The sequence below is a fragment of the Podarcis bocagei genome (genome assembly GCF_964188305.1).
Source record: "Podarcis bocagei genome assembly, chromosome: 4".
Taxonomy (NCBI): Eukaryota; Metazoa; Chordata; class Lepidosauria; order Squamata; family Lacertidae; genus Podarcis; species Podarcis bocagei.
Genome location: NC_138128.1, coordinates 27,061,721 through 27,083,229, shown reverse-complemented (window position 1 = coordinate 27,083,229; position 21,509 = coordinate 27,061,721). Strand labels below are relative to the sequence as shown.

At 42.5% G+C, this 21,509-nt stretch overlaps 1 long non-coding RNA gene across 1 annotated transcript in view; it reads left to right on the top strand.

Annotated features, from left to right (window-relative positions):
• LOC308585187 overlaps positions 1-9,836 on the top strand; it is a 91,290-nt gene extending 81,454 nt beyond the window's left edge. Inside the window, exon 2 of the long non-coding RNA XR_014007130.1 lies at positions 9,146-9,836. This is a non-coding gene — a long non-coding RNA (uncharacterized lncRNA). The remainder of the gene's footprint in view (positions 1-9,145) is intronic.
• Positions 9,837-21,509: the final 11,673 nt, after the last annotated feature.

Here is a 21,509-nt window from a genome sequence, read left to right as displayed (position 1 = left end):
CTATTGACAAGCTGGAAGGTGTGTACAAGAGGACAACCAAGATGATCAAGGGTCTGGAAAGCAAGCCTTATGAGGAACAGTTGAGGGAATTGTATGGTAGCTTGGAAAAGAGGAGACTGAGAGGAGACATGATAGCCACCTTCAAATATCTTCAGCGCTGTCACATGGAAGATGGAGGACACTCGTGTTCTCCAGCTCCAGAGGGTAGGATCCAAACCAATGGCTTCAAGTTACAAGAAAGGAGATTCCAACTAAGCATCAGAAAGAACTTTCTCCTTTCAAACAAGCAATTCCCCACCTATGATATCTGCAGTGGCGTAGCGTGGGTTGTCAGCACCCGGGGCAAGGCAAGTAATTTGCGCCCCCTAACCCGTGGATTTGCGCCCCCTAACCCTAACCCCCAGATGTTGCGCCCGGTGCGGCCGGCCCCCCCTGCACCCCCCACGCTACGCCACTGGATATCTGTAAATGAAACAAACTGTACAATACTGCCTATTGAACATTTAAATTGGCTCTACACAAATGTAAACTATATGGAGCAGCAGTTGTGGGGCTTTGCAAAGTCCGAGCAAAATGCAGAAATAACCCACCAGGCTCCCTCACATCACCCATTATAATAGTGTTCATAAATGCCCAACTGCTTAATATACAAACTCAGTTGTCTCTATCCATGGAAAGTACCGCCAAATGACTTTGTTTAAATTATACCAGTACTGATTCCAGCTTTCCTTTCCCCAGAAAATTGTGACCAAGAATAGCTATCCTCTAGTAAAACCGGGCTGGAGTAAAAAACTGGCACATCCAAAATTAAACTCTGAAGCTGCTGTCACTGTTTAATGCATTCCAAATTTTGGAGATGGTTTAAGCACAAATCTCTCATGGCTTTAGGCTACAATCTGATTTGCATGCCTAAATGGCAAATCTCAGCAAATCTCTGTGTACTGTAAACTCTGTGACTTTATCCCCTACATAAGAGCAGCCTCTGTCTAGCAATAGGGATTGGCAGGAATGGTCGTTAGCCGTCTTTGTTTTTAAAAATTGAGTTCTTGTTCTCAACAAATAAGTGTTGAATGCAATGGTTTCTGTAAAAAAGAAAATACAGAATTCCTATAAACATAAGTTTTGAATTTCTGCAGTGTGAAGTCTGCTTGAAAGTCATATTCTAAAAGGCTAAGGATTGCTTTGCTACATTAGCTAAAGGTACATCTAGTGTTCTGCTTCCAATAGTGGCCAGTCTTGACACACTTAGAATTTTCTCTTTCATTTCTGTATATGCTGGATAGACCCAGACAGTAACAAAGGGCTGGGCTGTAATGGGAAGATGGGTTTTTTGTATGTGCATACATATCACAGTTCAGCGATAGAGCATGTGCTTTATATGCTGGCAGTCTCAAATTCATTCCCTGGCATCTTCAGCTAAAAAGGACCGCAGACAGACATGAGTACTGGAAAAGACCTTGGACTGAAGCATTTGAGAGCCACTGGCAGCTGGGGTAGGCAATACGGAACTAATGGTTCAAGTGTCTGGCTTGGTAAAAGGCAGTTTCAAATATATTTGCATCCATTGCTGTGATTGATGCTGGTGATTGATTGCAGGTGGTTGGACTAGACAAACCTTGGGGTCCCTTCAAACTCTACAATCCTATGATCTATGAACATGTCTACATAAATGGTGAGATCCAGTGTCACACCAGCAGATTCAAACAGATTCCCTTTACTTCCTCCTCGCTGCAGCCTCCTGTACCCCATGCAATCTGTTTGTTGCCCCCCCCCACAACTACCCAAAACAGATTTTAGGGCCACTCAGGACAGGCAGGAGAAAAAGGAGGGCCAGGAAGGTCTTAATTGAGCAAGCAGAAGTCCTTTGTACAAGTGGGATTCCACAACTGAATATATGAGCCTGCCTTTCTTTCTTTCTTTCTTTCTTTCTTTCTTTCTTTCTTTCTTTCTTTTGCTACAAGGTGTGACTGGGAAGTTCGGTGAATGGTCACAGAAATCGGACAGCGAGAAATATTCAGACATACATACCTTACAGGCCTTCAAAGTAGGCCACCTCTGACACAATGCACCATTGCCAACGTTCGTAGAACTGTTGGAAACTTCTGGAGAAGTCCTCTTTTCGTACTGCTTTCAGTTTTCTCCTCACAGCAGCTTGGACGTGTGAAATGTTGGGAAATCACTGCCCTTTCAGTGCAGATTTCAGTTTTGGAAAAAGAAAGAAATCTGGTGGGGCCAGATCAGGAGAATATGGAGAGTCGGACAACTCAGGAACCTCAGTAATGATTTCACGCAGAATATGCAATTCTTCCACCACCATTCTGACAGACAAACATTGATCCTGCATCAATAACTCACGAACTCTGTCAACATTTGCCACCGTTCTGCTCATCAACGGTCTGCCAGACCAAGGGTCATCTTCGATGGTTTGCCGCCCTTTACAGAAACACTTAAGCCATTCATACACTGTCTTTTGAATTACAGCTTCATCTCCGTACACAATTGTGAGCATTTCGTGGGTTCTTGATGCTGATTGTATGTTTGAATATTTCTCGCTGTCCTATTTCTGTGACCATTCACTGAACTTTCCGGTCACACCTTGTATATATGCGACATCCCACTTGTGTAATTGGAGTTCCCCTTCCTCAACCCTCTGGAGCTGATTTAGAGGCTGATTTAGAGGGAACTGGAGAAAAGTGAGAAGTTTTGTCGAAGAAGCAGAAGTCTGTTGCGCAAATGGAAAAGCAGTGTTTAATACAGCCCAGTGTGTGTAGGCAAAAAAAACTCGCATGGCAACTGTACACCACAGCAGTATTGACATTTGGGGACACATAACAAGCTTGATCCACACTTGAACTTGAAGGAATCTCTGTAATGCTTACATTAGGGAAAGGTAAAGGGACCCCTGACCATTAGGCCCAGTCGTGACCAACTCTGGGGTTGTGGCGCTCATCTCACTTTATTGGCCGAGGGAGCCGGTGTACAGCTTCCGGGTCATGTGGCCAGCATGACTAAGCCGCTTCTGGCAAACCAGAGCAGTGCACGGAAACGCCGTTTACCTTCCCACCGGAGCGGTACCTATTTATCTACTTGCACTTTGACGTGCTTTTGAACTGCTAGGTTGGCAGGAGCAGGGACCTAGCAATGGGCGCTCACCCCATTGCGGGGATTCAAACCGCCGACCTTCTGATCGGGAAGTCCTAGGCTCTGTGGTTTAACCCACAGCGCCACCCACGTGCCTTACATGGTTACATTAGTTTTTGTGCAAAACTTAGAATGCTGGGCTGGGAATAATAATAATAATAATAATAATAATAATAATAATAATAATAATAAAAATTTATTATTTGTACCCCGCCCATCTGGCTGTGCTTCCCCAGCCACTCTGTGCATCTTCCAACAAAGATTAAAAATACATTAAAATGTCACACATTAAAAACTTCCCTGAACAGGGCTGCCTTCAGATGTCTTCTAAATGTCAGGTAGTTGTTTATCTCTTTGACATCTGATGGGAGGGCATTCCACAGGGCAGGCACCACTACCGAAAAGGCCCAATGCCTGGTTCCCTGTAGCTTTGCTTCTCGCAGTGAGGGAACTGCCAGAAGGCCCTCGGCGCTGGACCTCAGTGTCTGGGGAGAACGATGGGGGTGGAGACGCTCCTTCAGGTATATGGGGCCGAGGCCGTTTAGGACTTTAAAGGTCAAAACCAACACTTTGAATTGTGCTCGGAAACGTACTGGGAGCCTATGTAGGTCTTTCAGGACCGGTGTTATATGGTCTCTGCAGCTGCCCCCAGTCACCAGTCTAGCTGCTGCATTCTGGATTAGTTGTTGGGAATTTTTTTTGTGTCTTCTAATTCATTTATTTTTATGGGGGGGGGGGAGTCTGCAATTGCCAATTTGCTTAGTATTTTAAGATGTTCTGTGAAGTTAAAACAACATATTTTTGTTATGCATTCTCAAGTGCTTGAACTCTGATATCAGAGACCAGCATTTGTCGTGATGTCTTTCTTGCTGAATGCTTAGGTCCCATGTCTGAAGCTTCAAGTTCTGCATATTAGGAGTAAATGGGAACGGACAAGAACAGCCCAAACACAATAGTTTTGTCTTACATGATTACAATTCTAGGCCAATATTTATGAAGAGCCAACTTCCAGTGGGAAATTAAACTAATCTGAAAAGCATAGTAAAATTCAAACCATGTACACTGGGAGAATTCCTCCAGTGTTTCTCTCTCTTTAATGCTTATTAATAGAGACAATAGTAAACCTAGAAGGAAGCTGCTTATATCCCTTTAGTTTTCATCATAACATGGGCTTTTGTTTAGAAAATCCCGTGCCAGATCTTGTCATTTAATTACTGAGCGCACATTGTGACTAAACGTGAAAAAATCACGAATGATTTCCCTTGGAATTCCGCTAAGTAAAATTTGTTACTGGACTTCTTCTTTTTTTAAAGTGCTTTTAAGGTATCTAGGTTTTCATGTTTTAGTTTGCAGTATTTTTTAACTTCATAATGCTGCTTATCATAACTAATATCTGTTTTTCTGTTCCGTTTCTCTGGCCTGATGCATTTAAAAACACATGTTGTACATGCTATTGGTCTAAATAAATTGAAAAAGTGGTATGTGTTTGGGGGTATGGGACAAAAAGTGTGGAGTGGGGGCACACGTGTCATTGCTTTCAACAAGGAAGGTTCATCAGCAACATGAGATTAATATACAAAATTCAACAGGGATAAGGTCTGGAAAAGCTGACATTTAAAAAGAAGGTGATTAAATGAGTCAAGATATCCCATTACCTAGAACACATCCACAATCCAATTAAATTCAAGTAGTGTTTATACACCAATCTGAAAGACTTTTGAATGGAAGTTATCCTCTATTAGCATGCTTAGAGTTGCAGCTATGCTCCCTTTGATTGCATCAGAGGTAAATCATTCGAAGCCCAAGTCCCTTGGCTTCATTGGCAGCACCTTTGGGGACCAGTAGTCCTTTTAAACATAAATCCCAGCATCTTTTCTCAATGGAGAAACTGGCTCAGCCACTGGTGAATGGCATTCAGTAGGTTTCTCACTGAAACTACACTGCAAAACAATGGCTCAGGTTGGTAAATCTTCCCCTGAGCTTTCAGTACTTTTTGCATATCCTATACTGGACAGTTTCCATTCATCTTGGCACTCAAAGCAAACAAATGTAACTATGCATCAGAGATGAAAGTGAAAATGCATATGTTAAATCCCAAGTGGGAACAGGCAAGTGAAATATATACATAGTGTTGCTTAGCAACAAACATGTTTCTTTTTTGGCCACAGGAACTGTGACATCAGTTAGAGAAGGCAGGCTGCATCACTTGTCAGAGATCTTCATCAGCTTCTCCCTTTATTTTGCTTGTGGTTAAAGATGAAAGTATTTTTGTGTGTCTGTCTCTCTCTCTGTGTGTGTGATGAAATAAGGTTGCAAACCTAATGCACTGGCTCATTAGTAAAAGCTAGCAGTCAGCTGATTTGCAGTGGGCATGCATTTGTAGGCAGGGTGAGGCACAAGCAAAACCAAACAAAAGCAAAGGCATCAGTGTGGCAAGTAAACATTTAAATCACTAGTGACATCACATAATAAACATACTACAATCGTACCTCGGGTTACATACGCTTCAGGTTACATACGCTTCAGGTTACAGACTCCACTAACCCATAAATAGTACCTCGGGTTAAGAACTTTGCTTCAGGATGAGAACAGAAATCGCGTGGCGGTGGTGGGAGGCCTCATTAGCTAAAGTGGTGCTTCAGGTTAAGAACAGTTTCAGGTTAAGAACAGACCTCTGGAACGAATTAAGTACGTAACCAGAGGTACCACTGTACAGCAATGGAAGGAAGGAAGGAAGGAAGGAAGGAAGGAAGGAAGGAAGGAAGGAAGGAAGGTAGGTCCATTTGGTGTCCTTGTACCCATGGAAGTGCTTTTGATCCAGTAAATATCATTACTAAGGGGAGGCAAATTTTGCCAGTTACTCCTTGAGGTTCCACTCCCCGCCAGTGCTACTTCCTACCCTGTTCTGAAATGTCCATAATTATCTGGAGCAAATTTTAAAGAAGTGCTGGAGTGCAGGGGAAGGGGAAGAGGAAAAGGGACGCAGCAAATATTGCCCCAGCTCCTACTCTCAGACATGGTACTCGGCTTCTCAGCTGATTATTCCCGAATGCTTTATACCACAAGCCATTACATGGTTTAAACATAATTAGCTGATGGGCTACACAGAAACAGGGTTCCAAGATGCATGCTTAGGGCTTTTTCTCCAGCCAGACCTCACCGAAACTCAGTTCTGGCACCTCTCTGGTGGGCGCCATTGCCGTTCTAAGAAAAGAAGGGAGGCGTTCACGATGAGTTCTAGCACCTCTTTTTCTAGAAAAATAGCGTTGGCACAAACTAATAGGTTATCTCCCTGACACACACCCATGGTTTCTCTTTTGAAGAGTGGGATGGGCTCACAGTCACTCACATAGTTCTCATCCCAAGCAACGGAACTGGGCAAGCAGGCAGGCACTCCTGTGAGTGAGCTGGATCTGCTTGCCCTGGCACCTCCAAGGGCATGTCCTGGGTGAGAGATGCTGGCCTGATTCAGCAGGGTCATGGTCCGACTCAGGTTCACATGTCTCCCTGATTCCTTGACATCCTTGTTGAAAGGAGGTGGAGGGCTGGATCAGGTGACGCCTCCTCCACTGGGATGTCTGGCTCTAGATGGTTGATTATGTCTCCCAATCCACCATTCAGCCCCTTCCTGACATCAGACTCGGTGACCTCATCCCAATCCTCTTCCACCTCCAACCAGTCCTCCCAGGACGTCCCCATGGGGCTCATCAGAGGTATCACCTCTTTAGCTGGAGAGGCACCCACTCAATCAAATCCCCTTCTGCTAGCACATGAACACAAACTGGATTCCAACCAATAAAAACATTTCTAGAGATGTAAGAATGGCATTTATGCAGCCTCATTAATCTTCACAGCAGCACGGTAAGGTAGGAAAGATTCATTCTGCCCATACTGCAGATGGTGCATGTCTCTGTGCTGCATAGTTACCATACACTTAAGGCACCCCCTCCAAGAAACTGGGGAACTGTAATTTACCCCTCACAGAGCTACAATTCCCATGATTCTTTGGAGAAAATAATGTGCTTTAAAAGTATGATGTGTACGAAGCCTAAGTCTGAGAGAAGGTGCCTTGCCTAAGGTGAGATCATGGCTGAGATGGGCTATGGGTTGAGGACTTCCTCTCGCACATCCTGAACCACTACATGCAACTGGCTCCTGTTATTAATTTTAATTCCTCTTCTTTCTGAAGTGGAAAGTCACACACACACAATGATTTTCATAATGGTATTTGTTTGAAATTGCCCACCCCCAGAAGAAAGGAAAGAGAAACTCTCGGTTGTACAGAAAAGTGATGTGTTTCAACAAAAATCTTATTCTGGGGATATATATATATATATATATATATATATATATATATATATATATACTGAAATGTCTGAAGGGCTTGGAAAAGATCCAATACAAATGTCTAAAAAGAGGAATAAGAGGCTATAAAATGTGTAAAAAGATATTTTCAGAAAATTTTATCTGATCTTTTTCAAGTCTTTTAGACATTTCATACACACCCACACCCACACACCACACACACCCAGAAGAATATTTTTTTTTTTTTGGTCAAAATGCTCTGGGCCTACTAAACCATTTCCCTGTGCACCTGAGAGTCTCTCTTCCCTCCCTGTGCCCTCTGCTCTAATTTGTGGTCTTTCTAAATTTCTTCAGTCAAAACTAGGGTTTTCTCTGCTATCTTTTGGAGGTTTTTACATTGAAGCTCTTTCAAAGAAACTCCAAAACGCCCCCCCCCCTCTAAAAATGAGGGGAATTTATCATCTCAGAAATAAATTAACCCTGTGTCAAGGCCTCCATGCAACCATTTCATAGAATGCAGCTGTAGGAAAAAGCCTGGATGTAATCAGTTCCAGACATGCCAACCTAGAGGGGCGCTTGTGTACATTCACATGGGACAGACAGGATTCCAAGTGGCTTGTCATGTACAGATGTTCAGAAAGCAACATTTGCATTGGCTAAAAAATGGATCATGGGTGGAATTTTCTGAAAAAAGAATCTGCTTGGCCATGCTGCAGCAAGACTTGGCTCATTTCTCTGTAATTCATGTGGGGGCACACATCAGGTTCCCCTGGTACACTGGAGATTCAGGACATGGGAAGCTGATCCAGAGAAGTCAAAATACTACGTAGTAAGTTCAGGGATCTAAGCCTTGTCACCACTGGGTTTTACGTCCCTGTAGCACTGCCACCTACTGGCAGGAGAAAAATGATGGGTGATGTGGGAGGCAGCGATTTCAATGTCTAGTACAGTCATTATTAAGTAGTGGGTACTACACTACATAACAGTCATACCTTGGGTTGTAAATGTGATCCGTGTGGGAGGCACGTTCGTAACCCACAGCGTTAGCAGCCTGAAGCGCCGCATCTGTGCACACGCATGACATGATTTGGCATTTCTGCACATGCGCGTGACGTCATTTTGAGCTTCTGCACATGCGCGGCTGCCGAAACCCAGAAGTAACCCGTTCTGGTACTTCTGGGTTCAACCCAAAAACGCACAACCCGCAGTGTTCGTAACCCGAGGTATGTCATTCCACACACACACACAGAGTCATACATGGCCTTATCCAGAACCACAACTGCCTTTAGCTATGAAGAGCAGATATGGATAAGATGCGGGCAGCTAGCCCAGAAAGACTGATCCAGAAGAGTGGATCAGTACTGTTGGGCAAATATGCTTAACAGGAACATGTATTGGTTGCTTGCGACCACTCTTAAACACAGCAAAAAGGCCTCAGTTTTTAACCAACAGACCTACCTTTTTATCTGTGATCTCCAAGATATATTGATGCTTTCTGATATCCCCTTGGTCAGCATGTTGGGAGTCAGCACCCCCTTGAATCATTAGCTGGGATCCTTTTGTGAAGTTTGGAGAATTTCTAGAGTTACATCGTTTAAAATTCTTCTTCTTCATCATCTTCATCATCACCATCACCAGCAAAATTGTCTTCCCACATTATATTTTATGTAATTAATGTGTCTCTTTTTTCATTTTACAGGTGAATAGCTGAACCCAAAAACAGGGGAAGCAGTCACTTCGGCCAGCTTGCATAAAGTTGGTTGTCCAACCTTACAGAGCCATGTCTTACAGAAGCACAACACGCCTCCACTGGAATTCAGGCATTTAATGTCACCAGCCCCATGCTGTGGGACATTCTTTCAGCAGAGATTTGACAGGCTTGCTAGCTTTTTGCCTTTCATGCTTTGAAGATCTTTTAATGCCAACTAGCCTGTGCCATTGTTTAAAATGTTCTTGAGTAGCCAGTCATCTTAATGATTGTGCTGTACTGCTTTTAATGGTTTCTAAAATGTGCTTTGTATTGCTTTGCACTGCCCTGATATGTGTGAGAGTGTGGTATATAAATACAAATGGAATAAAGGAAAACACTGGGACACAGCATTTTCTGGAAAAAACTGACGCAAAGACTTTGTGTGGCTAGAGGGAAAAAACACATTATACTTTTATGATGGACTGCTGGCCATTCATCTAACAAAGATTCTACAGGACAAATTGCACCTGCCGCATCCCACAGTATATGGTTGTTAACAGGTTCCTTTATATTGATACCAGCAACTTTTGGACTCTTTATATTGATATCAGCAACTTTGCTATTATTGTTTAGATCTGAACTATGCCTTCAGGTTGGGTTGAAGTGGTGGGATGGTGGGATGGTCAGTGTCCCCCCCCCCCGCCATAATAAAAAAAAACAAGACAAAAGAAGAAAGAAAAACAACTCTGCGTTGTTTTTAAAATAATAATAAAAAATGCTGGAAGGCTAGAAGCTTCTGCCTAAGAGACTGGATGCTTATACAATAGGATTTGAAGAGCAAATGGTGTGATGAAGCCAGGGAGTTGAATCCTACATCAAGGAATGTAATGAGAATTCTGTGTCCAGGGCAGCTGTTTATCAGCTCCATCTGGTTTGCAGGCTGAGACCCTACCTACCCGCAGACTGTCTCGCCAGAGTGGTGCATGCTCTAGTTATCTCCCACTTGGACTACTGCAATGCGCTCTACGTGGGGCTACCTTTGAAGGTGACCCGGAAACTACAATTAATCTAGAATGTGGCAGCTAGACTGGTGACTGGGAGTGGCCACCGAGACCACATAACACCGGTCTTGAAAGACCTACACTGGCTCCCAGTACGTTTCCGAGCACAGTTCAAAGTGTTGGTGCTGACCTTTAAAGCCCTAAACGGCCTCGGCCCAGTATATCTGAAGGAGTGTCTCCACCCCCATCGTTCTGCCCGGACACTGAGGTCCAGCGCCGAGGGCCTTCTGGCCCTTCCCCCGCTGCAAGAAGCCAAGTTACAGGGAACCAGGCAGAGGGCCTTCTCGGTAGTGGCGCCCACCCTGTGGAACACCCTCCCACCAGATGTCGAAAAGAAAAATAATTACCAAACTTTTAGAACACATCTAAAGTTGGAAACCGCCCAGAGTGGCTGGGGGGACTCAGCCAGATGGGCACAGTATAAATAATAAATTATTATTATTATTATTAGTAGTAGTAGTAGTAGTAGTAGTAGTAGTAGTATTACTGTGAGAACTGCTATTAAAAAGGTATGAAGGTCTAGCGTGGTAGCTGTGCACCAACGTTTAAGAAATGTGGTTAGTTGGAATGTGGGACAGGTCCTTCTCAGTTGCAGTACAAACTGTGCAACTCCTTTTCCCAGAGCCTTACCTGGGCCCTTCCTGATCCTTCTCTTGGCATCTGGAGAAGGCCATATCTTTTTCTTTCTTTTTGTCCTATTCCTTCAGTATTATTATTATTAAAATTTGTATAATGCCCTATACTTGCAGATCTTAGGTAAGCTCTTATTGCTGAGACTGACTGTTTCTTGGGTTTTTTTGTGCTACTTAAGGTCCTATTTCATATTGTTTATTATTTGTTTTTATTTGATTGATTTCTTCTTTTATTGCTAATTTTCCATTGTATTGCATCAGACATTGAAATAGTTTTCTCCTAAATTACCGTAAGTTTCTTTGTTTGTTTTGGTATGCTGCTTTGAGAACCCCTTTGGGGCAGAAAAGCATCCAAAATAAATATAGTACTATCAGATTCTAGCACTTAAAGAATTTGAGAAATTTTGGTTTTAAGAAAGTTTGGTAGTGCACCCTCTCTTGAAATCTCCTTTAGCAGTTGAATTAAGCTGTAATTAAGCAGCTAAAGACAACTATTACAATTGCTGATCCTCAGTAGTCTCAACACTGGCTCCAAATGCTAGTCCAAAATAATAAAGTCTGCTTTAAAATCTGTTTTAGTCCATTTCCAAAAGGAATGGACTCCTGTGGTTTGGGACAGGCACCTCAAATATCTCCCTATATTGCCTGCCAATCTGAATATGATACAGAGATGGTATTGCTAAAAAGGCACTCACAACCACTCTGTTTATATTAGAAACTATGATGGGATCCAGGATGTGTTAGAAAAACTGTGTGTCTTAGGGGATCTTAACACCTGAGATTCTTAGGATATTAATGTAATTTATCCAAGCTACAGTGGTACCTCAGGTTACAAACACCTCAGATTACAAACACTTTGGGTTACAGATTCCGCTAACCCGGAAGTAGTACCTCGGGTTAAGAACTTTACCTCAGGATGAGAAGAGAAATCGCACGGCAGCAGCGGGAGGCCCCATTAGCTAAAGTAGTACCTCAGGTGAAGAACGGTTTCAGATTAAGAACGGACCTCTGGAACAAATTAAGTTCGTGACCAGAGGTACCACTGTAGTCCTTATATGAACTTTGTAACATCAAGAATTTGGTACCCAAGTTTGCCTGTTTTTCTCTCCTCTGCCCACTGCCTTTTCCTTTTGTGCCATGTTGTTTTAGATTGCAAGCCTAAGGGCAGATACTGTGTGAGGGGTTTTTTATTTTAAAAAAATATTATTTATAAGCCATACCAAGAGCTTTCCAGCTGAAAAGTGTGGAATAAAGCTTTGAATGAATGAATTAATGAATGAATTAATGTATAAATAAATAAATAAATAAATAAATAAATAAATAAATAAATAAATAGACAAAGGAAATTATATGTATCTGATTCTGTTACATTAGGCTTATTGGACCTACTTTATTTAAACTAGAACCCAAAGCTCCACTATACAGAGCCACGTACAAAAGACATACAGTCAATAATCAAAGGGTAATCCCATTGAAATGAATGGACATGTCTAAGTTAAGACGATAAAATTCAACAGATCTACTCTGAATGAAACTTAGAAACAGTTGAATATATCCATTATTTCTAAACCTGCATGTGTACATATGAATTAGCATGTGCAGGTATTGTGCAAATCTGCAGTCTCTTTTGTATTCTTTTTGATTATTACCTTTCGCTTTTTTTGGCCATGCAAAACTGGCCACACTACCAGGTGGGTCAGTGCAAAGTCCAGCATTTTGTTGAATGCCAACCAAAGAACAGGGTACAATCTGAGCCTAAAATTTGTTTTCACTAAAAGAACTGCACTGAGGCATCATACACACCAAATGTTCAAAGCAACATCATATCACTTTAAACAGTCATGGCTTCCCCCCAAAGAAAATTGGGAAATGTAGCTTGTTCAGGGTGCTGAGAGTTGTTCGGAGACCGCTATTATCCTCGAAGAGTTACAATTCCCAGAGTAGTTTAACAACCATACCCTCTTCCCAGTAATATAAAGACAGTGGTACCTCGGGTTACATACGCTTCAGGTTACAGACTCCACTAACCCAGAAATAGTACCTTGAGTTAAGAACTTTGCTTCAGGATGAGAACAGAAATCGTGCTCCGGCAGCACGGCAGCAGCAGGAGGCCCCATTAGCTAAAGTGGTGCTTCAGGTTAAGAACAGTTTCAGGTTAAGAACAGACCTCCGGAACGAATTAAGTGCTTAACCCGAGGTTCCACTGTATAGAGAATCCATTTCAACCTTAGGCCACTTCCGATTTCTACTGTTATCATGTGCCAAACCAACATCCTGCAATTTAGCAGGGCTGGAAATTTGGCTTCTAGATTCAATCCATCTCCAATAGATTTTGGGAAGTCTTCTGTTATTTTACCTTAGCACATTTTTTTGTGCATTAGTTGTTAACTATAGCTATTCATAAGGCAAAGAAGTTAATGTGCTCTTCAAAGTATGTAATTTAAAGGGCCTGAAAGGCTGCCAGCCTTTTATATGCCAACATTCATAGATTGAGAAGCAGTGACTGCCAAGTAAAACAACAAGTGAATGAACGCACACATGCACAGGGCTGAGAAGAAGGAAGTAGGGTTCTGCAGGGCTGATAAGGGCTCTATTCTGGCAGCAAACGATATTGGAAGATCAGAATGATCGTGTGCCATTTATGCCAATTGGTAATAAGTATCCCCTGGAACAAGGAGCAAAATGTGTTCCCACTGGGCAACAGACCTCCCCACTTCACCAACTAAAGGGGTTATGAGGTGGAATTGGCCTAATAGGATCCTGAGGTCAGGGGTTGAGCTCAGATGATAAGCTTGCTCTGAGTCTAGTTTTCACAATGGTTTCTCATTTGCATTCCATAAATCATGCCCAACTAAGACTGTAATCTCTTCCCCACCTATCTGAGAGAAAGAGACACTGAATTAAATAGGGCTTACTGCCAGTGCATACCCTTCAACATTTCTCTGATGAAAATAGGGACTTCCCATTCCCTAATGATAATTTTACTATTTATACCACACACCTCTTACTGGGTTGCCCCAGCCACTCTGGGCAACTTCCAACATATATAAAAACAATAAAACATTTAACATTTAACAAAACCCCACTCCCTATACAGGGTTACTTTCAGATGGCCCAGGGATCGAATAATTAGACAGCCGCCAACATTTTGCCAGTGAAGAAAGGGACACCCTACCATATCCTCCAACATTTCTCCAGTGAAAATATGGACATCCTAAGGAAAAGTGGGAAATTCTGGGATCAAATCAGAAATCGGGATGGCTTCTCTATATCAGGGGTGTCCCTGGAAAATAGGGACACTTGGAGGGTCTGCCATTGGTGGCTGATGCCCATTGGGATTGGTAAAGTGGAAGGCAGGAAGACTAGCAGTAGGTTAAGCCTGTTGTTGTTGTTTAGTCATTTAGTCATGTCCAATTCTTCATGACCCCATGGACCAGAGCACGCCAGGCACCCCTGTCTTCCACTGCCTCCTGCAGTTTGGTCAAACTCATGCTGGTAGCTTCGAGAACACTGTTCAACCATCTCGTCCTCTGTCGTCCCCTTCTCCTTGTGCCCTCAATCTTTCCCAACATCGGGGTCTTTTCCAGGGAGTCTTCTCTTCTCATGAGATGGCCAAAGTATTGGAGCCTCAGCTTCAAGATCTGTCCTTCCAGTGAGCACCCAGGGTTGATTTCCTTCAGAATGGATAGGTTTGATCTTCTTGCAGTCCATGGGACTCTCAAGGGTGTCCTCCAGCACCATAATTCAAAAGCATCAATTCTTTGGTGATCAGCCTTCTTTATGCTCCAGCTCTCATTTCCATACATCACTACTGGGAAAACCATAGCTTTAACTATACGGGCCTTTGTTGGCAAAGTGATGTCTCTGCTTTTTAAGATGCTGTCTAGGTTTGTCATTGCTTTTCTCCCAAGAAGCAGGCGTCTTTTGATTTTGTGACTGCAGTCACCATCTACAGTGATCACTGCCTTGCCACGGCGAAGGGGCTTGAATAACTCAGAGAAGCTATGAGCTATGCCGTGCAGGGCCACCCAAGATGGACAGGTCATAGTGGAGAGTTTTGACCAAACGTGATCCACCTGGAGCAGGAATTGGCAAGCCACTCCAGTATCCCAGCCGAGAAAACTCCATGGACAAGGTTAAGCCTGAGCCTGAGCCAATGACAGGATGAGACCACGAATTCTAATTGGGTCATCATCCCTTATTTAAACCCACCATGGAAACTGGAAGAAAGAAGCCCCTTCCGCCATGCTCAGCACTGAAGGTAAACAACAAAGATCCTGTGTTTTGCAAACAGAATAATCTGACAATACAAAAGCAACACGATAGGCTAATAATATGATTACAAAGTGTTGCAATCATATTATTAGCCTACTGTGTTGCTTTTGGATTGTCAGAATGCTCAGCACTGAAGCAGCAGGAAGAACAGATCACTCCACCCTAACTTTCTAGCCTGCATCTAGGTAGTAAACATTTTTGCAGGCTAGTAACTTTTGTGGGCTTATTTACAAGGGCGCAGCAGGCCAAGGGCACAATATTGCTATATCTGTACTCTTGGTGAACCTTAAAATGTTTGTTACCAACTGTTTTCCCCCACCCCTCAGGTCAGTTTCCTGGTGCCTCAGGTGACAAATCAACTATGTGGGAATACAGATTGCAGTGGGTATACACCAGGAGAGTGAGTTGAGAAATGACAGCATCTGTTTAATGGCATGCTAGGTTGTTGGCATCTGTTTCAGGAGACTATATTGGTTGAAAGCTCCCAATGTTTGGTCCCAGCAATCTGCAGTCTGGACCAAAACAGTTCATGCAGTAATCCTGTGAACTGGTCTGATTAAAACAACAACACCATTTTACACCAGCATAGTGTAGATGAGCAGTAGGGCAAAAACCATCATGTGAAACCATCCCTTTACATCTCAGGTGAAATTCAGTCTGCCACTTTCATTGATCATATATTTTCCATCAGTGGTTCTGACTTGGACCTAAAACTGATAAGAAATGGCAGCTGAGACTGTGACTTTATTGCAGCCTTATCCCAAATTAGTGCCCTCCAGATGTTTTTGATTACAAATCCCATCATCCCTGACCATTGCCTGTGCTGGCTGGGGCTTATGGGAGTTGGAATCCAAACATTTGGTGATTGCCTCATTGGTTATGTTAGCTATACTGAAGCATCTCCTCTCTGAAACGATCACCTATGATCTCTCTCTCTCTCTTCATTACTCTCTCTCTCTCTTCATTACTTCTCCAGCCAATTTTATTTTGCTATTAAAGTGAACATCTTACCCTAGTCCATTCCCTTGAGACTTCACTTTTCTCCTTTCAAAGCAAGAGCTTGGCCAGTGCATTCCATTGGTGTACAAACTGTTGTAATGTAGCAGTGAGCCCAACCCTTGCTGTTTTAATATCTACACATGGTTCCACAAAGGTTTTGAATACCTGTAATCAGACATATCACTTCCATTTTTGTCTGCAGGCCAAAGAGAGACAGCAACACAAAACATCCACTGGGAACTAATCAACACATTAAGGTTTATTCCTTAATAAATCCATAGAGCAAACATGCCTTTTCTGCTTCGGAAAATGTTTTCCCTAAGCTTCAATAGTGCTATGCTAGAAGGGATGGTGATTATATGACCAATTGTTTAGCATGTGTTTCTAAACTGGCTTGTAATTGCCAAATTAATCTCTCCAAGGTATTAAAAGCCTATTTGCACAAATCTATGCAAGGAGGGGGGAAATCCTGGAAGGGAAAGCAAAGCACAGTACCTGAATTGATATAAAGCCCATTCCAGTGGCAAGTATTTGTTTATGGAGCCTGTTGTGGCCCTGGGAACAAGTAAATATAAGCAGCAGGAATCACAAATACAGAGACTATGCAATTGGAGGCTGTCAGGAAGCAGTATGGTGGCTTCAGGAGTTGAATTCGCCTTGCAAGAGGCTTTGTCTCAGTATGCGTAAGAGGCTTTGGCACTGTATCAGGCCTCTGGGGAAGCCACTTAGCGGGGTGGGGGATTATCCAATGGTTTACTATAGTTTGTGCTTCCCAATTCACAGCAAACTTGCTTCCCTGTCATACGCACATGTTAACTCTCTGCGTGCCTCTCCCTTGGTTTTCTGTGGGCTCCTTTGAATGTGCTGACATATGCTATTTCAAAGTGTGAGCAGGGGAGGGGGGAAAAATCCTTAATGCATGTGACTGAGTGAATTCAAAAAACCCCCCACTAGAAATCTCTGACTAATGACAAAAACACAGAGATGGGTAATTTGGCCAGCCTGAATAATTCTCCTCCGGAACTGATGTGCTTTGCTTTGGTTGCTTTGACAATCCCATCTAAAATGCAAATGAATTATGCCCGACTATAATAATAGCTGCAAGTGTTGCATGATTCCTTCCATAATATTAGGTTTACTCCTAATGAGGGTCCCCCCCCAGCCTCCTCCCTTTTCTCCCTTCTGCTCAGACACACAGCCTACACAGTCTTTCCTCAAAGCACATCAAGGGTTAAATATTGGTTTAAACTGTGGGGATATTATGCATTGTGAGAATCGCCATGGTTTTCCCCTATCACTATCAAAGAATGGCTTTTGCTTGGAAGAGAGGAAAGCGGGAGGGTGGGCAAAGGGGAGGAGGAAATCGTTGGGTGTACTTCCTGTCTTCTCAAAACAAAACAAAAATAAAGGAGGAAGGAAGCAGAGGCTCCAAAAGCATCTCATATCCATTTGCAAGTTTTCTAGAAAAAAATGTCTGAGCACAATTGAAGTGCACTGTGAAGGCACACCGCTTTTCTGTGGGATACTGTTTTTATTTGTGCTGAACTAGCCTATCGCTGCTAGAAAAAAGTGTCTCTTCCTTTACAAGTGTTGGGGTTGTTAATTTTATTTTTAAAGAATATCCTGATATCATACGGTAAGTCTTCTGAGGGATGTGAAGTGCAGCAGTCCCAAAGAAACAACAGCAATTGTTTTCTAAGCCCTGTTAAGGCAATAAAAAAAAAGCCAATTCCTTATGTAGGTTCAAATGTAGCAGCTGGTTTTGGCTTTATGAACCATGAAAAATAGTTCCCATCTGGAAGCTGATGTTGAATAAAGATGCAACAGTAAGTCTGCATCTTATAGGAAATGTATATACATATCCAGCTTGATGCTTCTTTTCATTGTAAAACGAGGGCAAGATGTTACACAAGAGGTGGCCAAAGTCATTTATTTCCTTATTAGGTGTCTAAAGGAGATATCAGCAAACAAGCTCTTCCTTCTTATGATTTTCAGCACTTCTCAATCATTGTTCAAAACAGAACCTTGCTCTTAGCTTTATTCATTGAACATCGAGGCAAGTTCAACCTACTTGAGTTACACTAACGGAAAAAGAAAACTCCTATGATTGATTATAATTCTATATTAAAGTTCTGGCAGTAAACAATGGAATTTGTTTATTGTTTTTAAAAAAGAGTTGTTTTAAACTGTTGTTTTAATGTTGTAATCTGCCCTGAGACCTTAGGGTGAAGGGTGGATAATCAATAATAATAATTATCCTGCAAATTTGCCCTTATAAAGGAACCCCAGAAGTAGCAGGTGTGATAGGTTCAACTGTCCTGGAAATTCCATGCCAACATATACCTGAGAAAATATACCTTGGGACCAGTTTACTTGAGGGATCGCCTTACCCTATATGTGCCTGCCAAACCACTTTGATATGCAGAACTGGCACATTTACAAGGGCCACATAATGTGCAAGGAATCCATCATTCAATATTGGAGCTCTCTGCCCGTTGATATTAGACAGGCACATTTACGGTATGGTTTTTGGCACCTGCTTAAAAAAAAATTGCTTAAGCAAGACTACCTGAAAATGTAACATATAATTTTATTGCGCATATCTGTTTTGTTGTTGTTTAGTTGTTTAGTCGTGTCCGACTCTTCGTGACCCCATGGACCAGAGCACGCCAGGCACTCCTGTCTTCCACTGCCTCCTGCAGTTTGGTCAAACTCATGCTGGTAGCTTCGAGAACACTGTTCAACCATCTCGTCCTCTGTCGTCCCCTTCTCCTTGTGCCCTCCATCTTTCCCAACATCAGGGTCTTTTCCAGGGAGTCGTTCACTTCTCATGAGGTGGCCAAAGTATTGGAGCCTCAGCTTCAGGATCTGTCCTTCCAGTGAGCACTCAGGGCTGATTTCCTTCAGAATGGATAGGTTTGATCTTCTTGCAGTTCATGGGACTCCCAAGAGTCTCCTCCAGCACCATAATTCAAAGGCATCAATTCTTCGGCGATCAGCCTTCTTTATGGTCTAGCTCTCACTTCCACACATCACTACTGGGAAAACCATAGCTTTAACTATATGGACCTTTGTCCATATAGTTAATCTGTATCTGTTTTAATCTCCTGGTTTTCTATATATTTTGATAAATTTGTTTTTAACACTTGATTTTATCAGTGTAGTAAATAAAACCATTACCCGGCATACATCTCATAGCCTTGGAACCCAGTCCTATAAATATGTGCTTCTGGTTGTGGCATAAAATAGCATGTTGTGTTCCATGTCACATTCTAGTCTTGGCTTAAGGAGCAGAGTCACGTGCCGCACGCTGCCCACTATGAGAGAAAGCCCCACTCTGGCCCCTTACTTGCACAAAAGGGGGGCATGTACAAGTTTCATTGGTTCCCCATAATCTCATGTTTAGCAAAATACCATCCATGGCTTGTCCCTGTCTCAATCTCATTACTTGCAAACAGAGAGGCTACTGATTGCTTCATTCCCCTAGAAAAGACAGTAGGAGCCCTTACTCCAAATCCTGATAGGAAAGGGGGAGATAGAGAAATAGACCACAAAATAAAGGCATGCTTATATGAATGTATGTTAATTTGGGAGCTAAAAAGCCAAAGAGATCATGTATTCGCCCAGGGTTTTAAGTAAAGCATGCCATCTTTATTCATTATTTCCACATACAGTGGTACCTCGGGTTAAGTACTTAATTCATTCTGGAGGTCCGTACTTAACCTGAAACTGTTCTTAACCTGAAGCACCACTTTAGCTAATGGGGCCTCCTGCTGCCGCCACACCGCTGGAGCACGATTTCTGTTCTCATCCTGAAGCAAAGTTCTTAACCTGAAGCACTATTTCTGGGTTAGCGGAGTCTGTAACCTGAAGCATATGTAAGCCAAGGTACCACTGTACAAAGGTTAGTATAGTAATAGTGGTCCTTTGTAGTCTGAAAACAATCAAAGCATTTTTTATTATTATTACCTGCAGCAGTTTTCAAAAGTCTTAGCTCCTCACTCCCTCTCCAAACAGCCTGAGTTGGTATTTATCCATTTTATCACATCAGTCCCATCATATTCTGCTGTATGTGGAGACCCAGCCTTGCTTCCAACAAGAGACAATAGGCTTGTCTGTCATTTATATCCTCCCTGTGAGATTTTATTTGTGTAAATATCCTACATTTCCCAAGCATTCCCAAAACAATTATATGGTTTAACCTGGGTGTGAATGCAAGTGCTTCCTTACTCTTTACTTTACTTGTAAAATATGGAAAAGGACTAGGAATCATAACCAATAATTGCATTTTGAATTTCTAAAGTGCGCCAGGCCACTTCCTCCTTGTCAGTCACATTCAACAAAGCCCAAGGCAGCACAAGGCTGTTGCCCAGTAGATGTGCTATTATTTGGTAAAGTCAGCTGATCAGGCAGGATATAAATGAACTAAATAAATAATAGAGTAATTCATTGCAGGAAACTTAGAGGTTCTTGAATATCCATCTATATACACTGGAGGAAGAAATAGCTAAGGGAATCCCCAGTCCATTCCCTTCCCCCGAATTATGCTATGAATCATGAAAATATTTTGAAATAAACAGATTAGACAGGAAGAGATCAGACATGATTCCCTGGAGGTTTTCCAAGAAATGGTTGGAGAGACATCTGGCAGGAGACGCTTCAGAACATCTCATCTCAAAGCCAGGGGGTTAGACATGATGATCCATTGGATCCCTTTCATCTGTGTGATTCCATAATTCTCTAAGCTGACCCATATGGCAATCCGACTCCAGTTCTGGGGAAATAATTTCCATGTACATCCCCTGGGAAAGTTGCTCCCTTCACTTCAATTCATATTGCACAGCTTACATTGGTACGTGGACTGCATTTAAGGAAAAGTGCTTATCATGTTGCACATTGCTCACTAACTAGAATAGAATAGAATAGAATAGAATAGAATAGAATAGAATAGAATAGAATAGAATAGAATAGATTCTTTATTGTCATTACACAAGTGCAACATTGTACAAAGTGCAACGAAATTGGATGCCATCCCTTAAAACATCAAAAGCAAAACAACAACAACAACCAAACAAACCACATTCCAGCCACACCCACACCACACCCATCAAACTCCCAGGTCACACTATCGAGTTACAGCATTCAAAAAGGCCTGGTTTTTTTTACAGCTGATAGAGCGTTGGGAGCACTGTTTTAAGTTCAACATGGTTGAAGTCTCCCGCAATGATGTGCACAGCTTCAGGATACTTGTCTTGCTGGCTGCTGATAAGGACCTGCAGGCATCCCAAAGCCAAGTTGGCATTGGCATCTGGTGGCACGTACACACCAGTTAACATAACAGCTGTGAACTCCCTAGGGAGATAGGCTGGTCTACATTTAACAGCCACATATTCCAAATCCGGTGAA